This window comes from Chrysemys picta, chromosome 4 (genome assembly GCF_011386835.1).
Source record: "Chrysemys picta bellii isolate R12L10 chromosome 4, ASM1138683v2, whole genome shotgun sequence".
Taxonomy (NCBI): domain Eukaryota; kingdom Metazoa; phylum Chordata; order Testudines; family Emydidae; genus Chrysemys; species Chrysemys picta.
Genome location: NC_088794.1, coordinates 51,214,256 through 51,240,922, shown reverse-complemented (window position 1 = coordinate 51,240,922; position 26,667 = coordinate 51,214,256). Strand labels below are relative to the sequence as shown.

General features: G+C 40.8%; 1 protein-coding gene across 33 annotated transcripts in view; it reads left to right on the top strand.

Annotated features, from left to right (window-relative positions):
- PPFIBP2 (PPFIA binding protein 2) overlaps positions 1–26,667 on the top strand; it is a 193,839-nt gene that overhangs the window by 10,090 nt on the left and 157,082 nt on the right. The gene's annotated exons all lie outside the window — the stretch shown is intronic.

Genomic DNA, 26,667 nt, shown 5'->3' with positions numbered 1-26,667 from the left:
GTTATTCTGTAAAGAAAATCTGTTCATATTTGAATTGCTATTATCACCTAATGCAGAATTTCTATCTAGCATCTGTATTATAGCATTCCCTCTTGTGTAATTTGATGGCCTTATTAATTGGTTAATTGGTACTATTAATAAAAAAACTCTTGTACCACATCTGTAGAGGCACAAGGCATCCTTTGTAAAATCACCTCCACTGTGTATTATAGGAAGGCACGGATCAATTGAACTTAAAACAACAGTATATGGGACTTGTAGAGAGAAATCTGTGAAGAGGCACACAACTAGATTTTTCTGTCTATTTTTATCTTCTCTAAGTATCATGTTTATCTTAAGCTTTTTTTGAAGACATAAGAATGTACAAAATTAGTTCCAGGTTGTTACTCAGTGCACTTTTTAAATATTAATGTAGTATAATCTGCATGAAATACAGACATTTGATTGCAGAATTTCAGCACAGAATTTGTGTTGGTATTAAAACAGAACTTTTTTGTGCAGAATGGAAGTAACAGATGGTGTCATTTGTCCTTAGTTTCAGCACTCTGACTCTGAATTGGAAGAGTTACTGCCTATTAGGGTACGTCTATACTTACCTCCGGGTCCGGCGGTAAGCAATCGATCTTCTGGGATCGATTTATCGCGTCTTGTCTAGACGCGATAAATCGATCCCAGAAGTGCTCGCCGTCGACGCCCGTACTCCTGCTCTGTGAGAGGAGTATGCGGAGTCGACGGGGGAGCCTGCCTGCCGCGTGTGGACCCGCGGTAAGTTTGAACTAAGATACTTATGCAACTTCAGCTACGTGACTAACGTAGCTGAAGTTGCGTATCTTAGTTCGAAGTGGGGGGTTAGTGTGGACCAGGGCCGGCTCTGGCTTTTTTTGCCGCCCCCCGGCGGGGAGCACAGCAGGGGAGGGCGCCGAGCCCAGCCGCGGCCTGCTCTCCCCGGCCGGCCGGAGCGCCGCGGAGAGGGCGGCGAGCCTGGCCGGGGCCCCGCTCGGCCAAATCGCCGCGGAGAGGGCGGCGAGCCCGGCCACAGGCCCGCTCTCCCAGTCGGCCAGAGCGCCGGGGGAGGGTGGCCCCGCTCTTCCCGGCTGGCCAGAGCGCCGCGGGGATGGCGGCAAGCCTGGCCGGGGCCCCGCTCTCCCCAACCGGCCGGAGCGTCGGGGGAGGGCGGAGAGCCCGGCCGCAGCCCCGCTCTCCCCGGGTGTGCGCCACCCCGCTCCAGGCGCCGCCCCAAGCACATGCGTCCAATATAGTGTGGACCAGCCCTTAGAAAGGATGTAAACCAAAGTTTGACAAGCATTTCCACTGTTAACTTCCTCCCTTCGAAATAACATTCTAAGCTACTCTAAACAGTAACTATATTTTCTTTTATTTGTGCAAGTGTCTGGGAGGTTCGCCAGCCTTTAAGACTATAACGGATCTTACAATTGTTAAATTGTTCTGTTGTGGAAAATAGCTCATTGAGTTTGGGGGGTGAGGGAAAAGGAGAGTAATTTTCAGTTCATAATTTGATTTAATCCAAAATCTTTCAATAAGACATAATGTAATGGGTGTGATTTTCCTCTCACTTATGCTGGTTTTAAGCTGTAATAAACAGCATTCTTTTTTCTAACACAAGAAATTTCACAAACTTAGAATTAAATTTGCTTGAGTGTATTTTTTCAGTGTGCAAACGTTAACTAAAAAGGAAGGAAACCATTAGGAAGGAGTCCAGACAACATAATACCGATCTGAGTGTTAGCGCAGTTTCATCAACAATCCTCCATGCAGATTTCTGTGTATTTACATTATAACTCTAAAACAATCGGATAATATAGCACACACTACTAAAAAGCCCATAACCAATTATATTCCTATGTACATTTATAATGTATAATGAAATAAAAGATAAATAGGTTGGAGTTAAAGTTGTGCGTTGCAATGTAATTTTTCAGTTCTTTGAAGTGTACAATGAGGATGACAGCATAGTGCAGGGGTGTCCAAACTGTGGCTCCGGAGCCGCATGCGGCTCTTCAGTGGTTAATATGTGGCTCCTTCAATAGGCATATTAGGCATACTCAGAGGCTGGAGCTACAGATGCTAACTTTCCAATATGCTGTGGGGTGCTCACTGCTCAACCCTCTGCTGTGCCCCAGGTTCTGCCACCACTCCACTCCTTCCCCCAAGGCCGCTGCCCCTTCCCCGGAGCCTGCCATGCCCTCACTCCTCCCCCCTTCCCACCAGAACTTCCTGTGCACTGCAAAACAGCTGATTACGGCAGGCGGGAGACATGGGGAGGGAGGGGGAGGCATTGATTGGCGGTGCTGCCAGTGGGCAGGAAGCACTGGGGGCTGGAGGGGGGTAGTGGATGGGGGACTGCTGATATATTACTGTGGCTTCTTGACAATGTTCATTAGTAAATTCTGGCTCCTTCTCAGGCTCAGGTTGGCCACCCCTGGCATAGTGAATTGAAATTGAATATGTAAAGAGAACATTTGTGTCAGGGTCGAAGAGTGTCATGATTGTAGTGGGATGCACCTTGGAGACAAATATTTTGCTGGGTGTAACCGTTTACTGAAAATGTATTTCCTTTTAGCCCTTCCATTGAGAAGAAATACACTTCAGCAACTTCAGTTCTTTTTCAGGATGGTTTCCCTACTTACAGCAACTTCTCCGGTGTGACTGGCTGTTCTAGCCTTACAGAATCGAAGTGTTCGTGTCTTAGGGCTTGTCTATACTTACGCGCTGGTTCGGCGGCAGGCAATCGAACTTCTGGGTTCGATTTATCGCGTCTTGTCTGGACGCGATAAATCGAACCCAGAAGTGCTCCCTGTCGACTCCGGTAATCCTGCTCGGCGCGAGGAGTATGCAGAGTCGACGGGGGAGCCTGCCTGCCGCGTCTGGACCACGGTAAGTCCGAACTAAGATACGTCGACTTCAGCTACGTTATTCACGTAGCTGAAGTTGCGTACCTTAGTTCGAATTGGGGGGTTAGTGTAGACCAGGCCTCAGTGATCCACTTCTTGAGGGAACAAATGGGTTTGCTCCCCCCCCCCCCCGCCCCTCTTTATAGTCCAGTAAATTTTGAAAGTTCCTTTCCCTTGCTGGGTGTAGATGCCACACCCTCCGGTGTAGACTCCATGCTGGTTCCTCCTCCACTGGTGATTTTACAATGCAAATGATATCTTCCTGAGATCTCTGATACCAATGAGTAGCCACATCTGGTATGAGGTGTTGGCCTTTTTCCTTTGTCTGGAGAAAACCTGTGTATCAATTCCCCCTGACTTGCCTGGTTTAAACACATTTTAGTCACATATTTCCATAGTACATCTGTAAAGTTCTTTGTGAGATAACCATACATACATCAGGTAAGAATATTAATGATCAGTGAGTTATTAGTTTTCCAGTGATATATTGCATGCCACCTTTTGGGTAAATATCATGACAACAGTCTGCCATTTGGCATTTGGGGCATTCTTAGGGCTACAGGGGTAAAAACTGATGCATATATAGTGTGCAGATTGCTTTTTAATAGTTAAGTAGTACCTTACATTGAAGTCAAAGGAGCTACTTGTGAAATAAGATTATATCTAACAGGAGTGAGAGAATCTGGATACAGGCATATGTTAGAGGAGAATTGGATTCAATATAATAGAGAGATCCTTATTTATTCAAAGGAGGGACAGTCCGGTGTAAGGGATATAAAGAACAGTTTTATTATTTACTATTTTCATACAGTGAAGAGAAGCTTATCTGATGTGGAGTACAAAAATTGACTGAATCTCATTTTCTATTTAAATGGCATTTCCAGTTTTTAGTCATGACTTTGGTAACCAAAAATCTGAGAGGTGGGCTTGCCATTCCATAAAGGAAAGGCATGTGTGTTATGTATAACATGCACATGCAAATAATTATTACTGAGCAAGATCATGGCCTCTCCTATTCGTCCGCAATGTGGATTAACCATACAGGGCGTGGGCAGGGACGGTAGCCTCCGTGAAGCTTCTACATCCAATGTCATGAAGGTGGGCAGGATGTGTGTGTGGAATGGGCAGAGCTTTCACTCTGTCCCCCCAGTGCACAGCTGAGCTGGAGTGATTGGGATGGAGGGGAAGGTCTGCTCTAGAGCAACAGGGCCCTGGGGGAGAATTGTGATTTTTGAAATCACAATACTATTGCTGGGACAGGGCAACTATGTACTACTGCCCTTGCTATGAGGCTAGATTGAGAGTTTATTCTCAGCTATTATTATTTTGTTTATTGTCATACTGTTCCACCTATCTGTGTTATAATGGGAGCTGGATAAAATTGGTGAAAAATATTTTGTCAACAGTTAATTTTGCACCCCAGAAGTTTGCGGGGGGGGGAGGAGTGTGTGTGGTATTTTTGTGAAGCTTTGGGAGAATGGACATTTTCCACTTCCAAACTTTGGCGGGGGGGAGGGGGAGAGAATGAAAATTCACCTTTGCTTGAAAACTGACCTGGTGAAATTTTGTACCTGAATGAGAAAAAAAGGCTACTTTAATTAATGTGTGAATCTGCTATCCTGCTGGTGGTGACAAAATTACAAACAAATTATAATAATGTTTCCTTTTCTTTTTTTTTTATAGGAAAATCTAGTGTAATTGAAAGAGATTTGAGAAATTTTAAACAAAATTCTAGTAAATTTTCCCATGTGGATCTCGTCCAGCAAGTAATGTTTTACAACCTTTACAATTTGGGTTTCTGTTATGATTTTTAACAAGCCCCTGGTTGTTACAGTGTCTTAAATTCACTAAAAACAGTAAAGTAAAAAAACCAACTTTGGGTATGTTTTTAAAGAATGTCTGAGTGAAAGAGTCTAGCTAACACCAAAAAATATTACACCTTCTTTAAAAAAGAATCTAAATCTTTTTATGCAGCTCAAATTTTAAAATGTCTGAAGATCATGTCATGGAGAGTTCCATGTAGTTCCATATAATTCTTTCTCTCACTATACCCCAGTTCGCTTCCACTTTCCTGTAATAACAAGAACTACTGTGTAAATGTAGCATTAATACATATTCCTAGGGAAAAAATATAAAATTCATGTGAACATGGATTTGTGGTTGGAGTGGAAGGAAAACAAACTTGACTGGACCTGAGGCATGTTCTGTTCATAAGAATTGCAGTGGAAATGAGACATGTCATTCCCATATGAGAACATATTTATTAACTCCTCCATTGTGCTCCAAAGATTTCAAATATGTATTTGGCAGAGAGATCAATTTTATTTTCTGTGAATAAAGTCTTAACTCTTTTGCAAAGAATGATATATGCACAAAACATTCTAACAGTAATAGCGATTGATTAATTGAATATAAACTTGAAACTTAGTCTCTCAGAAACTGGAACCCTTATAAATGAGGCCCAACTTGCAATACTTATGGCCTGATTTTTTTTTTCAGAGGTGCTGAGCACCCAAATGCCAGCTTAGGTCACTAGGACATGCAGGTGCTCAGCACCTCTGAAAATCAAACCTTGTGTCTAAAAATTGAAGCACCAAAATTTAGTGGATACTTATGCAAATGTAGGCATGTACACTGAAGACATAACCATTTCTTATAAGGCAAATATTGGGGCATTTAAATTAACCCAATAAAATATACGGTACTTTTTTTCCCCGTTTGGGCAAGTCAAGACCTTCCTCTTTGTCAGCAGAGGTCTCTGGAAATAGCGTAATTCCACAGTATAATGGCAGGTGGGGAGTTTGTTTTTTCTGTCACACACCTAACAGATTTTTTGTTGTTTCATTTTTTTCAGGATTAATAAAACTGTCTTTTGAATATCTCTACTTGGTGTTCCTGATGTCATTTCACACTCATTGAGCAAAATATCTCTTCTACACTACTACTGTGAACCAGGAGTAAATTCATACCTTTTATAACTCAGCTGAAAACTAAGTCATTCTGGATTGACACCAATATGAGAGTAGACTTTGGCCCAGTTTCTTCAAAACATAACTTTTTTTCCACTTAACTCTCTCCATCCTCACTGACAACTTCACTCTCCCTTTCTGTTTCCCAGTCTCACAACCTCAGCAGCAGTAGCATCTTCTCTCTCCTTTCTCACTCCTATCTAGTTTGGGTTTGGTTTGGTTTTGCTGTTAAGTCATCTGGCTTCTTCCTCTTCTTCCAGTATCCACCTTTTCTTCATAATCTCTGCTATTACCTACATCTTGTTCATCTTTCACTTTGGTTACTCTAACTCTTTCCACCTTGACCTCCCCATACCTTTGTCCCCAGCAGCCTACCCAAAATACTGCTGCTCCAACCATATCACTCCCTCCTCAAATTCTTCATTGGTTTCAGTCTCTTACCGCTTCAAATTCAAATTCCTCCTCCCCAGTGCACCCAAATCATCACTGATCTCATGTCTCACTACTCTCCCTCTTGCTCCATGAGATGGGAGAGTAGGAAGAAATGAGAGCAGTTCTTTAGTTTTCCCTGTGTTCACTCCAAAGGTGTTTTCTTTTTACTCTTCATCAAACAAGTCTGTGTTCTGAAAAACTGTTCAGTCCTGCTATTTCAAAATTACTTAATTTTTTAGGATTTGTAAGTTTGCCACAGGAACAAGAACGTTGTGAGAAAGCTGAGCATCATGTTAGAAAGAGAAGCCAACTGGTAGCTGTTGAGGATTAATTGGTTTTGTGTGCTCACTAACAAAGAATCATGTTTTATTTTTGCCTTCTCTTGCTAACTATATTCTATAGGTACAGAGGATAATTAGTGAGTGTATTTTTATTGTTAATATTGAGATAATGTTGTTTCCCTGTGAAACAACATGACTTTATTTGCAGTAGGACCAAGCACCACTAGGAAATTTTCATATGTTGCTGAAAATCTCTACTGGATCAAAACTCCAAATGCTCCACAGGATATAATAAATCCTGTTTTACTAGCTCTGAGTACCCCCTCTGGTGTCATTCTGTGCCACAACTCTGTGCTGCAGGGCTTCTAACCATCCTGTAATGACATTATTCAGCCAACTTAAAGTAATATGAAAGCTCTGCTTTATTTATCTTGTCTGTTAATGCAGGTTTTGGGTTTTTTTAATCCATTTGCTGCAGAGCTGATAAAGTTCTTCTAATTTTGTAACAGTGCCTGTGTACATTATATTCTGCTAGCATGTACATTATTAACTAATTTTTCAGGGTTTTTTTTTTAAACTTGGTTGCAGAACTTTGGGTGGGGCTGGAAGTAGAATATAGCACAGGTATTCAGTCCTGAAGTTTATTTACTTTTAACAAAAAATATTTGACATTAGTTTGGCCTTTTCACGTTAGAGGCAAAATAGTATTTGACATCAAATACTTTTTCCACATTTCTCACTATTATGACGCACCTATGAGTTTTTGACCATTCTGACATCTCTTTGGACAAGAATTCTCGGGTCATTACTATACAGAGACATAAAGCTCCCATTGCTGTTTTCCCAGTGCTAGCAACCCTGGGAGCACTAGTGTAGAATGACTGCTGAGGTTTTTACTAATGTTGCCTGACACTAGTCAGAACAGCTCTAGTTATCTTGGAGCTAAAAATGCTGGCACCTGGTGTATAGTGTCACGTTCACCCCTGGAGCTGCACTAGTATTAAAACAGTGGTGGGAGAAGGTCTGCACATGTGTGGTTTTTTGCAGATAGAAAAGAAGATATGATTCCAGCCCTGACGAGAGTGCAAGCTAGAGTCACACCTGCTGGCACAGGGAGAAGCAGATTACGTCTCTCTGAACCACAGACAGGATGACTTCATAGACCACCAGATGCTTTAAAATGGACTGCAATATCTTTATATTTACTTATCATTATTATTGGTTTTGTATTTTCTCAGGAGTATGAACCTTGACAATATCTTGACCAAGAAATTTGGACCTTGACAAAAAATAATTGATTACCCCTACAGAAGACTGAGGGTCGTACGCTAAGTTTCAGAGGTCCTGGGTTCGCTTCCGTCCGCTGACAACCGGGGTCTGTCAGCATTACAAAGGTTCTTTGCCACTGGATCACCTGGGCTCATGATTTGGCCCCATGTTTTATAAACACTTATGACAAGTAAATCTTTTTTTTAAAGTAATTCTTCTAGAGAGATCTAGAGAGTTAGTTTTTGTTTTGTTTTTTTGGTCTGTAAATATGAGAGGGGAGTTTCCTCTCTTTGTAATTAAGTTTTCAAGAAATAGTTTAATTCTCATTTAACCTCTAGTTAAACAAAATATTAATCATAGATATCAGGTACTTCTTCATAATCTGTTGTATTATTGGAGAGAATGGATTCCTGTTTGTGCAGCGGAAAGAATTGCCATAGTCAATTAAAATATTTATTTAGAAACAAGTCTGACAACTTGAGCATTAACAAAGATTTTCACAAACTATACATGCATCATAAAATATGAATTCAAATAATATATACTCCCCTCAGTGCACATTCTCACTAATGGGAGTTTTTAAATCAAATGGGAATAAAGAATATTTTTTACTCATAGTAATAACCCAATATGCTGGCAACAATCTAGACTCAGGATGTGGAGATAAAAATAAAAAGGGCGAAAAGAGTACAGAAATGTGACTATCTCTAGATCCAGCTTTCACAATCTGAAAACTGTTAAGATGGCTTTTATTCATAATATCAAACACTCTGATGTACACAGCCCTTCAAAAAGCTTTTTTGGGCATTTTACATTAGATTTGCTCACGAGTCTAAGACAAAATGACTGAGCTGTCCACAGAAGTTTTAGTGACCCATTCAGCGAACTAGTTTGAGTATTTAGTCCCCATCATCATATAGAATCTAGTTAGTTTTTATAATTTTTCATTAATGTATGGACAGGCAGTCACACACACACAGAGCCATGGCCATGAACCCTTCTTATTCTGCTCCGGTAGCAGATTTCATATGGGGTGAACCCAGTTCATTATGTTTATATTTTGTAAAACAGCTGTATTTGAGGCAGTGTAGTTTAGTAAGCAGGACAGTTTAGTGAAGTAGGAGTCAGGAGATCTGGCCTGTATTCCTAATTCTGTCACTGACAAGTTGTGTGACCTTGGGCAATTCACTTCTATACCTCAGTTTTCTCCATACATAAAATGGGTATAATGATAGTCATCGACTTTTGTAAAGTGGCTTGAGACCTGATGAAAGGTGCTACATAAGAGCTAAGTATTTGGTAATATTACACTTCTAGCTCTCAGACCCAATATTAGACCTCTAGATGATAATAGGTACAGTCTGTTCTCATGTCACTGCCTCTGCTCTGTCAGTAATGATGTGGGGTCCCCTTGTTCACCTCTTACACAACCATTGCTATGCTGTGTTCCACGCCACCCTTTATGCATGGAACACCCCTCCTGAGCTGATGTGCAATGTCACTCTCTCCACATTCATATCCCTCCCCGAGACCAATTTCTACTGACACCTACAGGAAATTAGCTATCCAAAAATGGCTGGGTAGAAGGGATAATTGGGGATTAATTTATATAACCAATGCACCGCTCATACCGACCCCTTCCAAAACAACTTAAAGACATACTGATTATCCACCTGAACATATGGCTTGTATGTGTTATCCTTTTACCTTTTAAGCTTTTGGGGGAAGAGACTGTCTTCCTTTTATGTCTGTACAGCCCCTAGCATATTTTAAGTCCAACTGTAATTTGAATAATATAAGTTTGTAAATGGCATTAGCAGAATTCTGTAAATAATCAGCTACACAGGACCATGTCCCACTTTGTGGAAATTCTAGGGTGCATGGTCAAAGTTAATTTTTTCTCATACAAAGGTACCAGAGTATTAGTTAGATTTAGTGTGTCATCATCACATTCTGTTTTGGGACTGGCAGGTGGCCCGGATATTAAGCTAAATTCATTAGTTAATTGAATAGCTTGGTTGAACACTTTGTAAGTAATTTTTACTAATGTTCTATTATTCACTGTTTTTCAAGAGCCCCAAAGTACGTACCACAATAATCTAAAATAAGTAAGGTTTGGGCTACACTACAAAGTTTTGTCAGCATAGCTCTGTCAGTGACCAGTGTGAGAAAACCCACATCCCCCTTGCCAACATAGCTGGGGAGGGATAGCTCAGTGGTTTGAGCATTGGCCTGTTAAACCCAGGGTTGTGAGTTCAATCCTTGAGGGGGCCACTTAGGGATCTGGGGCAAAATCAGTACTTGGTCCTGCTAGTGAAGGCAGGGGGCTGGACTTGATGACCTTTTGGGGTCCCTTCCAGTTCTATGAGATAGGTATATCTCCATAACTGCCAATGTAGGTGCAGCTAGGCTGACAGAAAATTACTGCTTGTGGCATAACTAATTTATTATTTGGGGAGCCGGTGTTACTACACCAAGAGAAAAAGTCCTTCTGTCAGCCGAAGCTGTGTCTACACTTGGGGGCTCTGCCAGTATAGCTACATCAGCAAAGCATTTGTAGTGTAGACAAGGCTTCAGTCTTTCGCTAGTGCCATTAGTGAGCCCAGAAACTTCCATTAACGTGACGGAAAATGGCATGCTGTATAGGTCAGTAGCTTTGTGGTATCTTGCTTTTGTCTTATCTAGTGTGGCATAAAGAAAAGGAAATTCATTCATGTTTCAGGTGACTGATCAATACAGTTCACATTTGAATGGTTTTGCCAGAAAGTTTTGAAAATTTATATTTTAAAATGAAGGTATCATCTTAGTTATGTTTTTTTTTTAAGTATTTTAAACCTTGTAAAGTTATGTAGTGAAACAAATCTTTAGGTGTATAACTATTATCTGCTAAACTGCTTAGAGAATTTTGTTCCTTGTAAGTATATATGTTAATTTGGTAATAGTTTACACTTGCGTAGAAATGTGTAAAAGGTCTCCCCCAATGGATGATGGACATAGCATGGTCTGCTTTGTGGTTAGTAAGAACTTCAGGCATGAAAGGCATTCTTATGATAAAAGGTGCTATATATAACAAAAGCTTTCTAATTTCTCTCTCGCATCACATGACACCAAATATATCAGACTGACTGTTTGCAGCATGCTGGGCACTTAAATTCTTTTGTAGACCCATAAAAAGATTGCACTAAGTACTCAAGCAAACTTCAAGTAGCTATGCATCTAGTTTTACTTCAGCTGTCGGGGTAAAAGGGGGAGAGGAACAAATAATCTTTTAGTCAGGTATTAAATAGCCAAGCTGAGCACTTCAGTAAGTTCTCTGTATGACTGATGATGTTAAGATCTCTTTTCTAGATAAACAACATGTTTCCCCATGTACAAATACAGCAGCTTCATGAGAGACACCATTAGGGATCTCAGGCATCTCATCACATACCCATTAAGAGCTGCCTCCTGTTACCACTGAAGTCAGTTGAAAATCTGCTACTGACTTCAATGGGTGAGTAATTGAGCTATTAATCAGTCTCTAGCTATTTCAGTATTCAGACTTCTATCTGAGTTTACTGGAAAATAATGAGGGGAATGCCAAACTTTCTCACCACTCCTTGAGCTGCGAAAGGTTACCAGTTTCTCCCTATGCAAAGTTTAAAAAGGCACAGTGCTGCTTTTGAATGTCTTTTAGCATTAAGCCACAGTTGCTGTAATGTGTTGAGCCAGGCATTGTTTTTTTACACCATGGTATGAACTTTGTAGTGATTATTATGTGTGCGCTAATATAACCCGTGCAAATGCACCTATTTGTACTGTCTCTGAATTTTAGCAGCAATCCCCATATGTTGGAGACTAAAAGATTCATTCACTTTCCATAAGTACATGTTTATTCCACACCCATGCAAACATATCTATGTCATAGTAACGTAAGCTTCATGTCTACAGGGAAAAGTATCTTCAAAGGGGAAGGAACAGTAAAATCCCAGGCCCATTTGGGTGTATGTCCTGCTCTGATTGTGAAAAATCTCCCTTGGAGTGGAGTACCTGGGGGTACTGCTGTGGTCTAGACGATACGAGGAATGTGTGGGGGGAGAATGTGGGGAGGTCCTGGAAAGCAGTTCGGTATAGGCTGCAGGGGTAGGCGAGTACAGATGTTTTCAGCCTGAAGTTCAGTCAGGGATCGCAGCATGTCTGTTTGCTCCCTGAGCAGCGTTACCATCTATTTTTGCCCGTTTCCTATCCTGACTAGCCATCCGCAATTTGGATTGGTTGCCTCTCTCCATGCTTTCTGCTCACAGTCCGAGGCACCAGAGGGATTGCAGCACCTCCCGGAACATGTCTTCCTGTCTCCTCTTGTTTCTTCTTATCTGATGGATAGACAGAGGTCCTATTGTCAGTGATCCAAACAAGTTACAAGCGCAACTTTCTCACTTTCCCTTGGCAGCAATACATCATGATGGTAGCCCCAGCCATAGTGAGTTTGGCCTAGGGGGGAAGGGGTAAGTTGGGACAAGGTGGGGAGAGCACTGGAGTATCAGTACAAGAGCATAGGGCTACTGTTCTGAATACTGACACCGTTTTCCACAGGTGAGGGTGATTGCAGCTGATAGCTCACTCTTGAGGGTAACTGAGGCTGCAAGGGTCAGCTCCTGAATGCTTGTGGCTGGAGACCAGGTCCGTATGCTTCTAGCATGTGTGCTGCTGTAGTGCCTGCTGAAGTAATTGCTGAGTGGTGCGGCAAAGTTTCCTACCACAAGGGAAGAAACAAGGCAGTCCTCCCAAGAAGTTTTTGGCAGAGAATTGCAGATTACCTCCAGGAAAGTTTCCTAGAGATCTCTATGGAGGATTCACGGAATATCCTAATGTGCATAAACAAACTTTTCTGCAGGGCCCCATCTGCATAGCTGTCCAGGGGAATGAGAAGCAGATCCAAACTGTACCTGTGTTGGTTATTTCAGTACCTGTTCTAGCATGATTAACAAAGCAGCACATGACCAGATGTGTCCCTGCACTATTGAAGCAGAATGAGTACTTACCAGATGTTCCCTTCCCTGCATTCAGCTTGCCGGAGCTGGACTGCTAGGACTGGCTAGACTGCTCCGAAGTCAAAAAGAGGTTCTGGTTTGCCAAGTCACCAGATCTCCCTGTCAACTATCCTCCATCCTCCTTGGCCTCCACTTCCTTGTCCAGCACATCGTCCTTGAGGTTCACTGTGGTGGCCACTGACTCCGGCCGCCCCAAAATGTCCACGGGGCTCTTGGCGGTGGAGGTGAGGTTGCCGCCAAGGATGGCGTACAGCTCTTTGTAGAAGCGGCATGTCTGCAGCTCTGCACCAGAGCAACTATTTTCCTCCCTTGCTTTCTAGTACACTTGCCTCTGCCCCTTGATTTTTTGCATGGCACCACTGCATGTCCCTATCATAGCTCTTCTCCACCATGCCTCGAGTGATTTGGCCATGGATATCAAAGTTCCCACGGCTGGAACAGAGTTGTTCCTGTACTGCCTCCTGTCCCCACAGACCAGGAGATCCATCACCTCCAGTGTACTCCACGAAGGAGCGCGTTTGCTAGGAAGCCAGCATGGTCAGCTGGGAAGATTTGATGTGAACTGTCCACACAGAGCAAACTGTAAAGCTGGGTTTGGGGTGGAGGCTGACAGCTTGCGACCCCCCATGTAATAACCTCGCAACCCCCTGAGGGGTCCCGACACCCAGTTGAGAACCCCTGCTCTAAGCACTATGCCTCTCATTGAGATGATTTTTATTAGGTCGATGTAGCAGGCAAGTTACAGCGGCAAATGGGGCATTGTAGCATCTACACCTCCATAGTTAGGTTGACATAAGCTGCCTTACGTCGACTTAACTTTGTAGTGTAGACAGGCTTTGTCTAAAAACAAAACTTGTATCAACTTAATTTAATTAATTTAGAAACTGATTTTATTTAAACAAATGCACCCCCATTGCATGGACACTCTTAGATCTGTTGAGTGCCTGGTATCAATTAAGCTTAAATCTATTCCGATTGAGCAAATCAGTCAGCTTTCATTTGTAAACAAGGCTTAAACCTGACCTTCAAATCTGAAACAGTTTAAACTCCTTGAAATTCTCCTTTTAAGATCATTCACAACAAGTGACCAGTATGTCTAATTGTTTTCAGTGAAATAGATACAGTTATGTAAGCAAAGACTCCCAGCTTTGATTTTTCTGTAAGCGCAATATGTCCAAATTGTGCTGGACTTGTCTGGGGCTTTGCTACTGTGCACTGGAGCAGACTGACAATAACTGAACTTGAATCTGTAGATGATCAATACTGCAAACCTCAGTTTATCGATAATAAAACAAAATGCTCCATCTAGAGAAGACATCATTCAGGAATCCAATGTAATATCAGGTCCAGTGATTTTAATAATGCCCTCCTGATTGAATCTGGTTTTAGTCCAAGTAAGGATTCGCCTGTAGGATCTTGCTGTTTCTGGAAAGATGCTTGCTGTATATCTGAAATTCCTCTTTTCCGTGTTCACAGATGTATCTTCTGGAAACTTTCATAATAGCTAACTACTGAGGCTTAAAGTTACAAATCTTAACACAAAACCACTCCATATTGTCAGCTCCAATCAACATGAATTCTGTGTGTGTTCCCAGGAGCAGGGGGCATCATCTTTAAATAAGCCTGATGATGTATCCAGTTACTTACAAATGGCTTCACAAAGCACTTCAAGGAGAAAAATGTTAATTAAATCATTAAACCTTTACAAAGTCAAAAAGATATCTTAGTATTCACTTTAAAAATATAATATTTATTTAAAGCCCGCTTCAACTCAACCCGTTAACTCATGTGAAAACTACAATTGCCTTAACTTTACTAGGACTTTAACTCAAGTTAAGAACACACCTTTATTTTTTATTTTTTTTTGTTTTTGTTTCGAAGACCGTCCCATGAAGCTTAGGCCATGTCTACACTACAGGCACTACAGAGGCATAGCTATGACCCCGTAGCTATGCTGCTGGAACCCCCCAGCGTAGTCGCTTCCTGCAGTGCTGGGACAACCTAGCTGCCTCTGTACTAGGGTTAGGTCGGCATAGCTCCAGCACTCAAGGGGGTGGATTTTTCACCTCCCTGAGTACGGTCGCTATGTTGACCTAAGTTTTCATTGTAGATCAGGCCTGAGTCATTGTGTCTGTTTTAGGACTTCGTTCTTCTCTGTGGCCTGAGCCCCCTCTGCTTTTTACTGGTTGAAAATCCCTGCCAGCATGACATCAACTAGCTTTTTTGGGCCTGGGTATTAACCTTTTTTGAGCAGCTTCTCTGAAACATAGAGGAATCTTGACAATTGCCATTATACCTCACTGTCCACTGGAGCTAGTTTCTGTGGTAGTCCCCATCCAGATAAACAGTTCATAACTAAGGCTACGTTTTAGTCATGGGTATTTTTAGTAAAAGTCATGGACAGGTCACGGGCAGTAAACAAAAATTCACGGCCCTTGACCTGGCCATGACTTTTACTTATATAGTCCTGACTAAAGCTTGGGGAGAAGGCTTGGGGTGGGGTGGGGGGAAGCAGGCTGGGACAGGCTCCCTACCTGGCTCCTGAGCGTCACGTGCTGCCTCCGCTCCGCCCCAAGCCCCGGTTCTGCAGTTGCCATTGGCTGGGAACGGCGGCCAATGGGAGCTGCAGGGATGGCGCCTGCAGGCAGAGGCAGCAGGTGGAGCTAGGAGCTGTAGGAGGGGAGTTCCTGTAGCTTTTCCAGGGAATCCGCCCTAGGTAAACACCACTCCGCACCCCAATCTCCGGCCCTGAGCCTCCCAAACTTCTGCAGCTGGGAGGCCGGGGAGGGGGGACAGGAGACTGCCCCAGCAGCAGCTGGTGCGACTGGCCCAGGGGCTGCCTGAGCTGTTCAGGCGGCCCCCGGGCCAGGCACACCAGCCACTGCAGAAGTCACGTAGGTCACGGAATCAGTGATTTGCGTGACCTCCGTGACAAACACTGAGCCTTATTCATAACCTCCTAGTGACCTCACAGGTGCATTTATTTTATAGGGTTCTTTGATTTAGGTTCTCTCTGTGTTAATGTTATTGTGATGGGGTGGGACACACCACAATGGTGCCTCCTGCCGCCTGTCATAGGAATTAGCTCTTCTTGCCAGCACGCCCTCTTCTGGTGGTGCCTCGCTGCCGTCCCTTTCGTTCCGTGCCATTCCCAGGACTGCGGGGTCCTCTTCAGCGACACTGCCCTCCGGCTGTGCCACACTCTGTGTCCCCCCCCCAACCCTTCTGGGGAACCTGCAATCTCTGTCCAGCCATTAACTCAGTGGCAATTACAGTCCTTTGTCCCGGGGCCACTTCCCATGTGGCTCCAGCACCCTTTTCTGCCCTTACCTCATGGCCTCAGCCTCCAGACCCTAACAGCCTGCCAAGAGCTTTCTCTAGCTCCCCCAGTCCCTGCTTGCAGCACTGAATTGTCCCAGGTGCTGTTCTTCTCCCCTTGTGCACCAGTCAGCTACTGCTCTGCCCTTTAGCCTTCTTATATGAGCCTGCTGGGCCATGATTGGCTGCTCCTCTCAGCCCCTTTCTAATTGTCTGCCTCTGTCACAGCCTCCCTAGGGCTGCTTTTAACCCCATTTCTGCCAGTGAGGGGCAGCTGCCCCATTACAATTATACCTGGAGAGTTTCCTATCAATAATTCATAGAATGCATTTCATTAGCACATTTGCTATTAAGGTTATACAATTTTGTGCATGCTGTATGTGTAGTATTGATAACAGAGTGCACCTTCTTCCATAAACGTGTGCACATAGAGTAATTTGTGGAAAGAATGTGCATGCATCAAGAGAGAATAGATGGCTATGTTTCAATGTAGGAGCTGTGGTTTTGTTTGAATCGTGAACCCTTCGGTGGGATAAAATGACAAAACATTTGCTAAGTCGGTGACCGCATTCCTAAAGCTGTTCTCTATTTGTGTTCCAGGTGAAGTCATATCTCACTAGTTACTAAACTCTAATCCTGCTATATTTTCTTTTCATGTTGTAGAACAGGGAGATGAGTCACAAATCAATTCACTGCACCCTGTAATCTGGCAGGGGCCAGGGCATTGTATAATTTCTAGCCACGTAGTTTCTTACGGTAGCAAATAACCTGGAAAATCTGAGCAACTCACCCTGTTTCATTGTACAAGAAAAAAAAAGTTACTTCATATGGTGCATTGGTGTCGTCATGACATTAAAAGATCCGCTGTCAAATAAAATTGGGAAATAGTAACTAAGTGAGATGCATTTTTTATTTTGGAGTAATGCAGATTTCCTGGACCTTAATATAGCAACTCCAATAAGGATTGAGGCTTCAAGTTCCACAATTAGTGGTAAAAATGAGCTCTGAAGTACACCTTGAATGGGTAAAAAAATGTCCATGACACAAAGGAGCATTTTTTAAAAGCAATTAGGGACACTCAAGAATTTGAAGCCCAACATTTATCTTTCCTTAACATTGTTATAATTTGGTAGGGAATATCTTCTGCATCTAAACAGTTACTTTGAAACAAAGTGAATAAGCAGTGCCGTTATTTTGTGCTCCCTCTAACCATCATAATTTTCAGGGCTGTGCAAATATCTTTGTCAAATGGAGAGAATCATGTTTTATAAAATGAAAAAACTGTTTTGAACCTAATCCTTGTTTTTGAATGCATACATTTTAGATCAATATAGGACTTTAAATTAATTGGCTCCCTCTGCCAGTTTTCTGGTCTCTGATCTCTCTCTAAGGTACCTGTGACTTGCTGTGAAAACCCATCTCTTCTCTACACTCTCTGTACCTTTGTTAGATCTTAACAAGTATAGTATGAATTATAACATTCTCAGGTAGGCCTATAGCAGCGATACTCAGACTTCAGTGGTTTAGGAGCCGAATTCACAATCAGCATTACCCAAAAGAGCCACAGTAGTGTGAATTCATTGTTTCATTTGCTATAGTAGTGTATATTCGTATTTAAACAATATGACAGAGGAAATATTTTGTTTTTTATATAGATATATAGGTTAATAACTTAGATTGGTTAATAATTAAATCACACAGTGTTTTAATATGTGCTGCAAAGAACCGCAGGAGACACATTAAAGGGCTACTTGAGGCTCGTGAGCCTCAGTGAGTTTCACTGCTATAGGGGTTGGTGCATCCCAATCTAGAGTACATGATACAAACCATGGTAAATCAAACTGAAGGTACTAGGTCCTCTCACAGAGAAAGCAGGGCTTTATAACTCAAGGGAGACCTTGTGTTTGCAGTGAGATTGAAATCCATGCTCTACTCATGTGGCTTGATGGACACACAAGACCTGGATTAGAGGTTCTACTGACAAGGGCTGCTGGGGAGGCAGAGTCAGCTCAGCTCATGCATACTGGTAAAACAGGTGGTTAATTAGTGTAATAAAGATGGTATTAGGGTTAGCAGACTGTTCAGTAAGTGTTTGTGAGTTGTCATCTTATCAGATGCAGAGCTTGACAAGCCACTTTGTGGCCGCCTCATCAGCTAAGTGCAGAGCCCTCAGACCACCATCAAATCTGATCAGAGGGCAGTTGATAATGATGTGAGACATTGTCTTTGGCCACAGCCGCATGTGGGATCCTCTCGTTGGCCCCAGGTGTGAAAGCTGCACATTGACCCTGGCCTTTTCAAAATTGGTTCAGAATGACCCATGAGTAGGGTGTCGCAAATCAAAGCCAGGTACATGCATGGTCCAGTGGGGTCAGTTATAAGAGATTAGTTTTGGAAATCAGCTGCAGACCCTAGTGCATCCCGTGAAGTATTGGATTCATACTGGTGATACAACTAATGGACTGCATTCCAAGCCCTTTCTAGGGCTGAATCTCAGTCACTTGCTAGCCGACGTTCCTAATGCAGTTCCACCCCCCAGCATTGGAGCCATTGAGCTAGCCCTGAGAATACTGCAGCTTAACATTGAGGAATTGTCGGCAGCCAAATGCAGCATTTTCAGTGTTTGTGGGATGGTAAGGGTCAGGCATCTGCAGGTTTGCCTGACACATCAGAATTCCTACAGTGGCCCCTGCCAATGTACCATCAGATATAATGCAAAAAATCATCCACGTTTTCAGACAGTTAGCTTTTGAAGACTCAATTTGGGTATCTTATCTTTAAGGCAAAAGTACCTGATTCACCAGTGCACTTAAGGACTTGCTTTGCTTTCTTTGACTTTAATGCAGGTGCTTACGTACTTTGCTGAATTCAGTCCATAACATGGTAATAAGTTTTAAGAATATATTCTAATTCTAAGATCTACTAAAATAAAGAAAACAAAAATAGGAACATAGGAATTATTGTACTGGATCAGACCAGGATTCCATATAGTCCAATAGCCTGTCTCCCACAGTAGCCAGAGCCAACTGCTTCAGAGGAAGAAAACCCATAGTAGGCAGTTATGGCCCCAAGAGAGAACTTTTTCCTGACCCCCCCAATAGTTAAAGGTTGGTTTATGCCCTGAAGCAAAATTGTTGGTTTGTTTTAAATATTTACTGTTGTAACTCTGGATCTTCTTATTAACTGTATAAATGTCCAATTTCTCTCAAATCCTACTAAACTTTTGCTCTTAGTGATATCTTGTGGAAATGAGTTCCACAGGTGGAATGTGTAGAAAAAGTGTTTCTTAGTATCAGTTTTAAATTTGCCACCTTTCAGTTTGTTTGAATGTCCCCTTTGTATCATGACATAGTGTTGCCAACTCTCATGATTTTATCAACTCGCACAATATTTGGTATTTTCCTGGAAGTCAAGTGTATACCCGAGAATTTCAGCTTTAGTTAGTTTAGTTAGTTAGTTAGTTAGTTGTTTATTTTTAAGAACGTTTCTAGCCCTTTGTAGTTTTGGAAAAAAGCTTGAAAATGTGAGCTCAGTATATTCTAAAGCCTAAAACACCAGAGGGCAATGAAAAAGAACCCAACATTTATTGGTTTTTAAAACTCATGATTTTTTGTGTGGCCTGACCCATGGAGTTTTGCATGTTTGGAGTTGGCAGTACTGCAAGATGAACCATAGTCCTGGACCTGCCTTCCATATAACACTGATTATCTTGTATGTCTTTGTATTTGTGTTTGTGTTTTTTGGCTCCTTAGGTACTTGTTCTTCTTAAAAAAAAAAGAAAAAAGACACTAAGCAACTTTTTCCATATGGAGGATAACAAAAATAAAATAGGGGATGGGAAGCATAATTTATAATTGCATTTAACTGTTACAGCTAGGTTAACTTATTCATAGAATCCTAAAGGTTAGAGCTGGAAAAGAGATATTAGAGATCATCCAGTTTGAATTATATCCCTGTGGATGTGTGTGAACTGTTCCCTTAGGCTCTTTTCTGCTAAAATAATAAGTAGATTTCTAGTGTTTTGTCCTGCTTAAATCCAAAGCAGTGTCTTATATTATTGTTTGTATTGCTTGAAATGCCAAGACAGTGGTAGTTTTCTAATTAGAAACATTTTTGAAATGAAAATGTTTTTTGACAGTGTAAGTGATACTTAGCTATAAAGTTCTCAGAGTATTGTTACTCCACACAATGCAGTAATGCATAATTAATGCATAATTGATGGGAGGATTTGCAAGATCAGTCAGAAGTTTCAAGTTTTCTTTTATTAATGGTGGACAGTATTAGCTCTCTTATCCATGTAATTTTGACAACATATCGGATAAGTACTTATTTATCCAATTCTTGAATGCTACAAGAGCTAAACAAAACCAATTTGTATAACTGTTAGTGAAGACCAAAAATAAGCAGCAAAGTAAATATTTAAGTTTTCACAAAAACAAAGCCCTGTGGAATTTAAAACTAGGCTGAAAGGACCAAAGAGTTGTCCATAGTTGATAAAGCATTTTTGAGAGCGGAGCTGAAGAAATTTCATTTTGCCGCATGCCATTACATTCACGTAGGATTTTATATTTAAGGATGAGATTTAGTACAAACATGAGTCAGGAAATTCAACTAAGGTCCCAATAGCCACTGAGTCTTAATATTCATGTGCCCTGTGGTGGAGTTACTGCATGGGAATGCCGTCTAAATTTTGTGAATATCAGCCAGAGCATTGTGTGGACATAATTTTATATTTAAAGTATTTTAAAGAGATTGTTTATTGGAATGTGCAATCTCAGATTCAAATTAACAAGTTGAGTGTGTTTATTTGTAAGAGCATACAGTCAATTGTCTGTTTTGAATATGTGATCATTGCAATTCATGTAATTCATTGTGCATATCACCACTCTGTATGTTGTTAAACCGTTAGTTGAAAATGCCATTATTCTAATTGCTTGTAACTCAGGTCAGCTCTAACTTGTGCCAGCAGTAAGAGCCCCTTTTGTACCTCTCCAGGATCTTCCATACTAGGGGAAATAGCCCAAGTAGACTAGTTTTATAGTCCCTTTGCAACACAATAGTATTGCACTCAGGCTGAGGTTCTGACCCTATGTGTTCTTTACAAAGGCACTCAAAGTGGTAGATTGACTTTAAAGAGGTGGTACCAGTTTTTGAAGCCATTAACAGTGTTGGCCCCGGGTTCATTTGAGATCTCCTGACTTCCCACGAATGCACCAGAAAGTGATTACACTTCTGCCTGTATTGGCCCTGCAACATGGAATTTCAGAAATAACTTGTCATTTCATCCCCACCCCACATTTTAAAAAAGTGGCGTAAGTAACTAATGTTGTCCCTGTATTTATTATCTTTTCCTTCAGTCCTTCTGTATAACTGAACATGTCTAGTTTTTTAAAAAAGTTGCTTTTAATGTGTTGTATTTGAAGAGGATGGTATTTTAGTGTTGTTAAACAGCATTTATTTTGTTCTATTGCATGGCAACACAATATTCTGGAGATAGGGGGGGTTAGAGGGTGCTACATAAGTAATATTACTTATGCTGGCAGCAGCTCCAGCTATCATCAGAAATGCATCTATTCCCAGCAGCTGTGGATAGTTATTTAGGGCTAGAACCTATGTAACTTAATTAGGCAAGTATGTTAAGTTTAAAAGGACAGGATCGAAATGAACATGAGAGCTTTGTCAGAAGGCATTACACCAGAACTGCTGGACCACATTATAGGGGGGAAGCAGCAATTACAGCCAGAGAGTCTGTAGGGTGCATAGATATAGGTGAAGTGTATGTATAGGGAGGACGCATGAAGGAAAAGGAACAGGAGTACTTGTGGCACCTTAGAGACTAACACATTTATTTGGGCATAAGCTTTCATGGGCTAAAGCCCACTTCATCAGATGCATAGAATGGAACATAGAGTAAGAAGATATATATACATACAGAGAACATGAAAAGGTGGAAGTTGCCATAGGAAAATGGAGAACAGTAAAGGAAGGGAGAGAAAGCTGAAAAGCTCTTAAGGTTTCAGAAGTCTGCATGCAATTGAACAAAGCATATAAACTTTTCAGGATTTAACCAAGCCCTTTGATGTTTGTTTGTATCATGGAGTAATAAGATAATAATAGAAGTACAATGCCCAGTATTTTGAATCTTTAAAGCACTTAAAATATGTTTTTGCAAAATCCCTGCAAGGTATAGGTATTATTATTATTATTATTATATGCATTTTATAAATGGGGAAGGGGGTTAAGTGTCTTGTCCAAGGCCAGCCAGGAAATCAGTGTAAGAGCTAGGGCTAGAACTCAAGATTTCCTAAGCTTAAACCACATCTTTGTTAATAGCTAACATCATTAGCAACTTGATTATCATGAGTAGGCTTGAGAGTTAACATCTGGTTCACGAAAAGGAGAATTGAGGCAGTTCCCATCTCTGACTGGCTGCAGATTCAAGGCAGCCACATAGTTAAAAATTTGATTCAGGCTTTTCACAGTCATGAAAAAAAATAGATTAAAAAAATAAATAAAACATTCAGGATTATATTTTGTGGAGAACAGGAAAGTCTGGGGACTTTCTACATTGGTGGGTTTCTGTAGGGGAACCAGGGTAAGCAATAAAGCAATTTGAAAGGGGAAGTTGTCCCCTAAGTACAATAGTTTTGTTGGAGTCTATTTTCACCTACTTGAAATTAGAGGCACTGTCCCAGGTAAAAACCCTCTTCATCCTCTTCAAAACTGGTTTGAAATGCAAATCATATATTAGGATTTGAACAGTATAACTGACTGAGAAAAGGAAGCAGGATGTATTAAGACCAGTTTGTTCTTAACTTCCTGACAGATCCTATTACTTGTATGTGGTTAAACTTGAGTAATTACGATAAATAAGATCACAGCGTTTTTATATGTGGGTTGGGCTCCAGATTATTGTAGGCATGTGTCTTAGGGGTGGTGGTTATATTTGGGGATTGTCATTTGTTTGGTAGTGAGGCTACAACTATTAGCAATGAAAGACTTCACAGATCAGAGCAAAAGGAAAACCTCACATTAGGGACCTGTAAAGGTGAGTGAGTTGCTTTTGTATTTCCCTGACTACCTGATTTATATATATTTATTTAGATTTGCTTTAACTTAGAGGTTAAAATATCTTTTTTCAAACTTGTTAGATATTAAAACAAAGCTATTCCTCCAAAAATAGTTTTTCTTCTTATATAGAGATATAAGTCCTTTCATTTTTGTTTTGTTCTTGAAGTTTTACATGTACTGTATTGTAATGCATCTTATGAATTGCACATCTGTTGGTGTCATCTGAGTAGAGAAACTGTCAAACAAGTAAAAATTGCAAAGAGATACCAGCAAATACGTGTTACGTTTCAAGGCCCTGACCCTACTGTGGGATCTATACAAGGGTCCCATTGACAAGAGTCCACATTAGCAGATACTTATACAAAATTAGGGCCAAAGACTTTAACTGACATCGTACAGGATCTAGTGAGCTGCTTGAAAACTCTTGCTTAGAGTAGACAAACAAGCATGAGAGGCGTGTCTGGGGAAAATGAAACTTGCCTGAAGCTCAAGCAACAGGTCTGGCTAGAAAAAGATGTCAAGCAAGTAGTATTACATTGTCATTCTGGAACAAATTACACTGTGCTCTACTTTTTTAATATATTATTTATGATATGGCTTTTGGAGGTTTTTTTTTACTTATCTTGACTTTCAGTTGAATAATAAATATATTGTGGCAGGTGTGTACAATGAAGTGGTGGTGAGGAAAAATACAAGGTGTAGCAAGACCATGTAAAATAATGGCAAACTTTTCATGCAGTTTACCACTCAAAATTAACTCATTTTTTTTGCAACTCAGAAATGTAGGGTTTTTTTTTTCAGTACAATAAATTTTTACTTGACCTAACAGTCTTGTGTTAATGTCAAAACTGTAATAAGCGGAACCAATATCACATTCACAGTGAAAGGTTGAAGTTTCTGTCATTTTCTTAGTGACTGTTTCCCCCCTAGTGACTGCGTAAATACATGCATGTACCCAAACATATATTTTATATTTAGGAAGAGCTCATTTTCTGGCATCTCATGCTAATAATAAATGTGAATCCATCTGGCTGGTTTAAGCATATAGGATGCCATGGCCACAATCTTACACTGCAAATGAGGGGCACATAGTGCAGCTCAGAGGCTGGAGGCTTTAAGCGAACATTTTTTATGACCTCTCTCCCCCCAATCATGGGCCAGCTGTGCACCAGTCCAGGATCTGAACTGCTCCAATTTACACAAGCTGTCAATGGCCCCAAGAGGCCATTGGATTGCTAAGGAATGTATACATGCCCTATTCTTCAGCCAAAGGGGCAAGGTAGCATAGGAGCCACTAAGGCATCTCTCTGCCACAGGAGGATCCTCCTACACTGGTGAGATTCTTCTGTGACCCAGTATGCCAGCATGAGGGTCACTGCAGTGGCAGAGTGATGCAGAGCAGCCCAGTTGTAGCTGTGAATCAAAATTTCCTGAATCTAATAATTATACCAGCAAATACCACATTAAAAGATGTGGCAACAGGAGACCGGAATCTACCTTAAACTACTAAAATCAAAACACTGGATCAGCAGCATTGAAGCAAGTTTCTATAAACGATGGGGCACATAACAGGTTCCAGAATATTTGTATAAATGATAAATCTGTTTGGAAATACCCAAGTTATGTTTAACTCAATCAATTTATAATGAAGATTAAATAGGTCTGAGGGGAAGCTGACTTACATTCAACATAGTAATTTAAAAAAATCTAAATATTTTTCTAAAAAAGAGAGAGAGAGAAAACCATACTTTCAGGTATTTTGAGTGCCATATTGTAACACAGATGTTCTTTACCTCCCTTACCTCATATAACATAAAACATGCAGGTTCTCTGATTCCATGTTCCATTTTTTGTTTATTTTGCATGCAATATGAATAAAATATGTAGATATAAATTAACCTTAAATATATTTTACCTTTGTATTATTCAGATAATCAACATTTATATTAATTGTAGAGCTGCGCAAGAGACAGAATTTGTTCCTTGGGAAATTCCATTATTTTGAAATTTTGTTTTTGTTCTGAGTTGGAATGAACACACATAACACAGAAAAATTTGAAAATTTCCAATGAAATGAAATTTCTGGAAAAAAAAGTTGGTTTAGGTCCATCAAAATGTTCAGTTTTCATAAATTTGAAATTTTTTGTTCTAATTTTCACTATTTTATTTTATATTCTAATATAAAATAAAATAAACTTTTGAAACAAAAAATTGTTTCAAAATGAAAAATTGAAGTGTGCCATTCATATTCACACTTATCAAAACCCCTTGTTTCAATTTTTTTCTAAATGAAATTTCACCAAAATTGATACAGGATAGGACAAGAAGCAATGGGCTTAAATTGCAGCAAGGGAGGTTTAGGTTGGGCATTAGGAAAAACTTCCTAATTGTAAGGGTAGTTAAGCACTGGAATAAATTGCCTAGGGAGGTTGTGGAATCTCCATCATTGGAGGTTGTTAAGAGCAGTTTAGAGACACCTGTCATGGATGGTCTAAAATAAATAATACTTACTCCTGCCTTGAGTGCAGGGGACTGAACTAGAAGACCTATTGAGGTTCCTCCCAGTCAATGATTCTGTCCTCTATGATTCCTGTAGAAAGTTTTAATTTTAATGAAATGGCATTTTCAGATGTAAAAATGTTTCATTGGAAAACTTTTGACCAGCTTTAACTGCATCAACCTCTTCTTTTAAAAAGAAAGAAAAGAAAATGCTGCCAAAATTAACATAGCATGGATCAAGTAGGCAAATGAACATAAGAGTCATTCTCCATCCTTGGGGAATCTTAATACATTTATCTTTCCAGTTCATTTCTCTCTGGATCATTGATTTATTTCTACCATTGAGTCCAGGAGAATGTGATGGGACTTTTCTCAGGTTCTAATTCAGCAAACGGTTTAAACATTGCTCATCTCATTCATGAGATTAAGTGCTTTGCTGAATAGAAATGCACTGCTACATAGAGATCTTAGAGCCCAAGACAATCACATCTTAAATGTGGATCAGTCAGTAGGAGTGGCTGATGAGCAATAGAAAGCTGGTATTCCCTTTGGGCTTGCTCATGGAGGAGGGAATAGATAAGTGATGCCCAGAGGATCTAGCAGTATAAACAGGATAAATGGGGCGCAGCTGAGAAAACAATAACTTTAAACTGGGTAAGGTTAGATCTGTGGAAGACACTTTAGGCTATGGAATAGTTTCCCAAGAAAGAGGGGAAGCCTCATTGTATAAGTCACTTAAAAGAGGGAATTGTCCTTCATTGGCAGGAAAAGGACAAGATGACCTAATTATAGGTTGTGTTCATCTCCAAATTCCATGATTATCTGAAGCTTGGAATACTTTTGGGGAGGTTGCTTTTTTGTGTTCTCCACCTCCCACTCCCCTCTC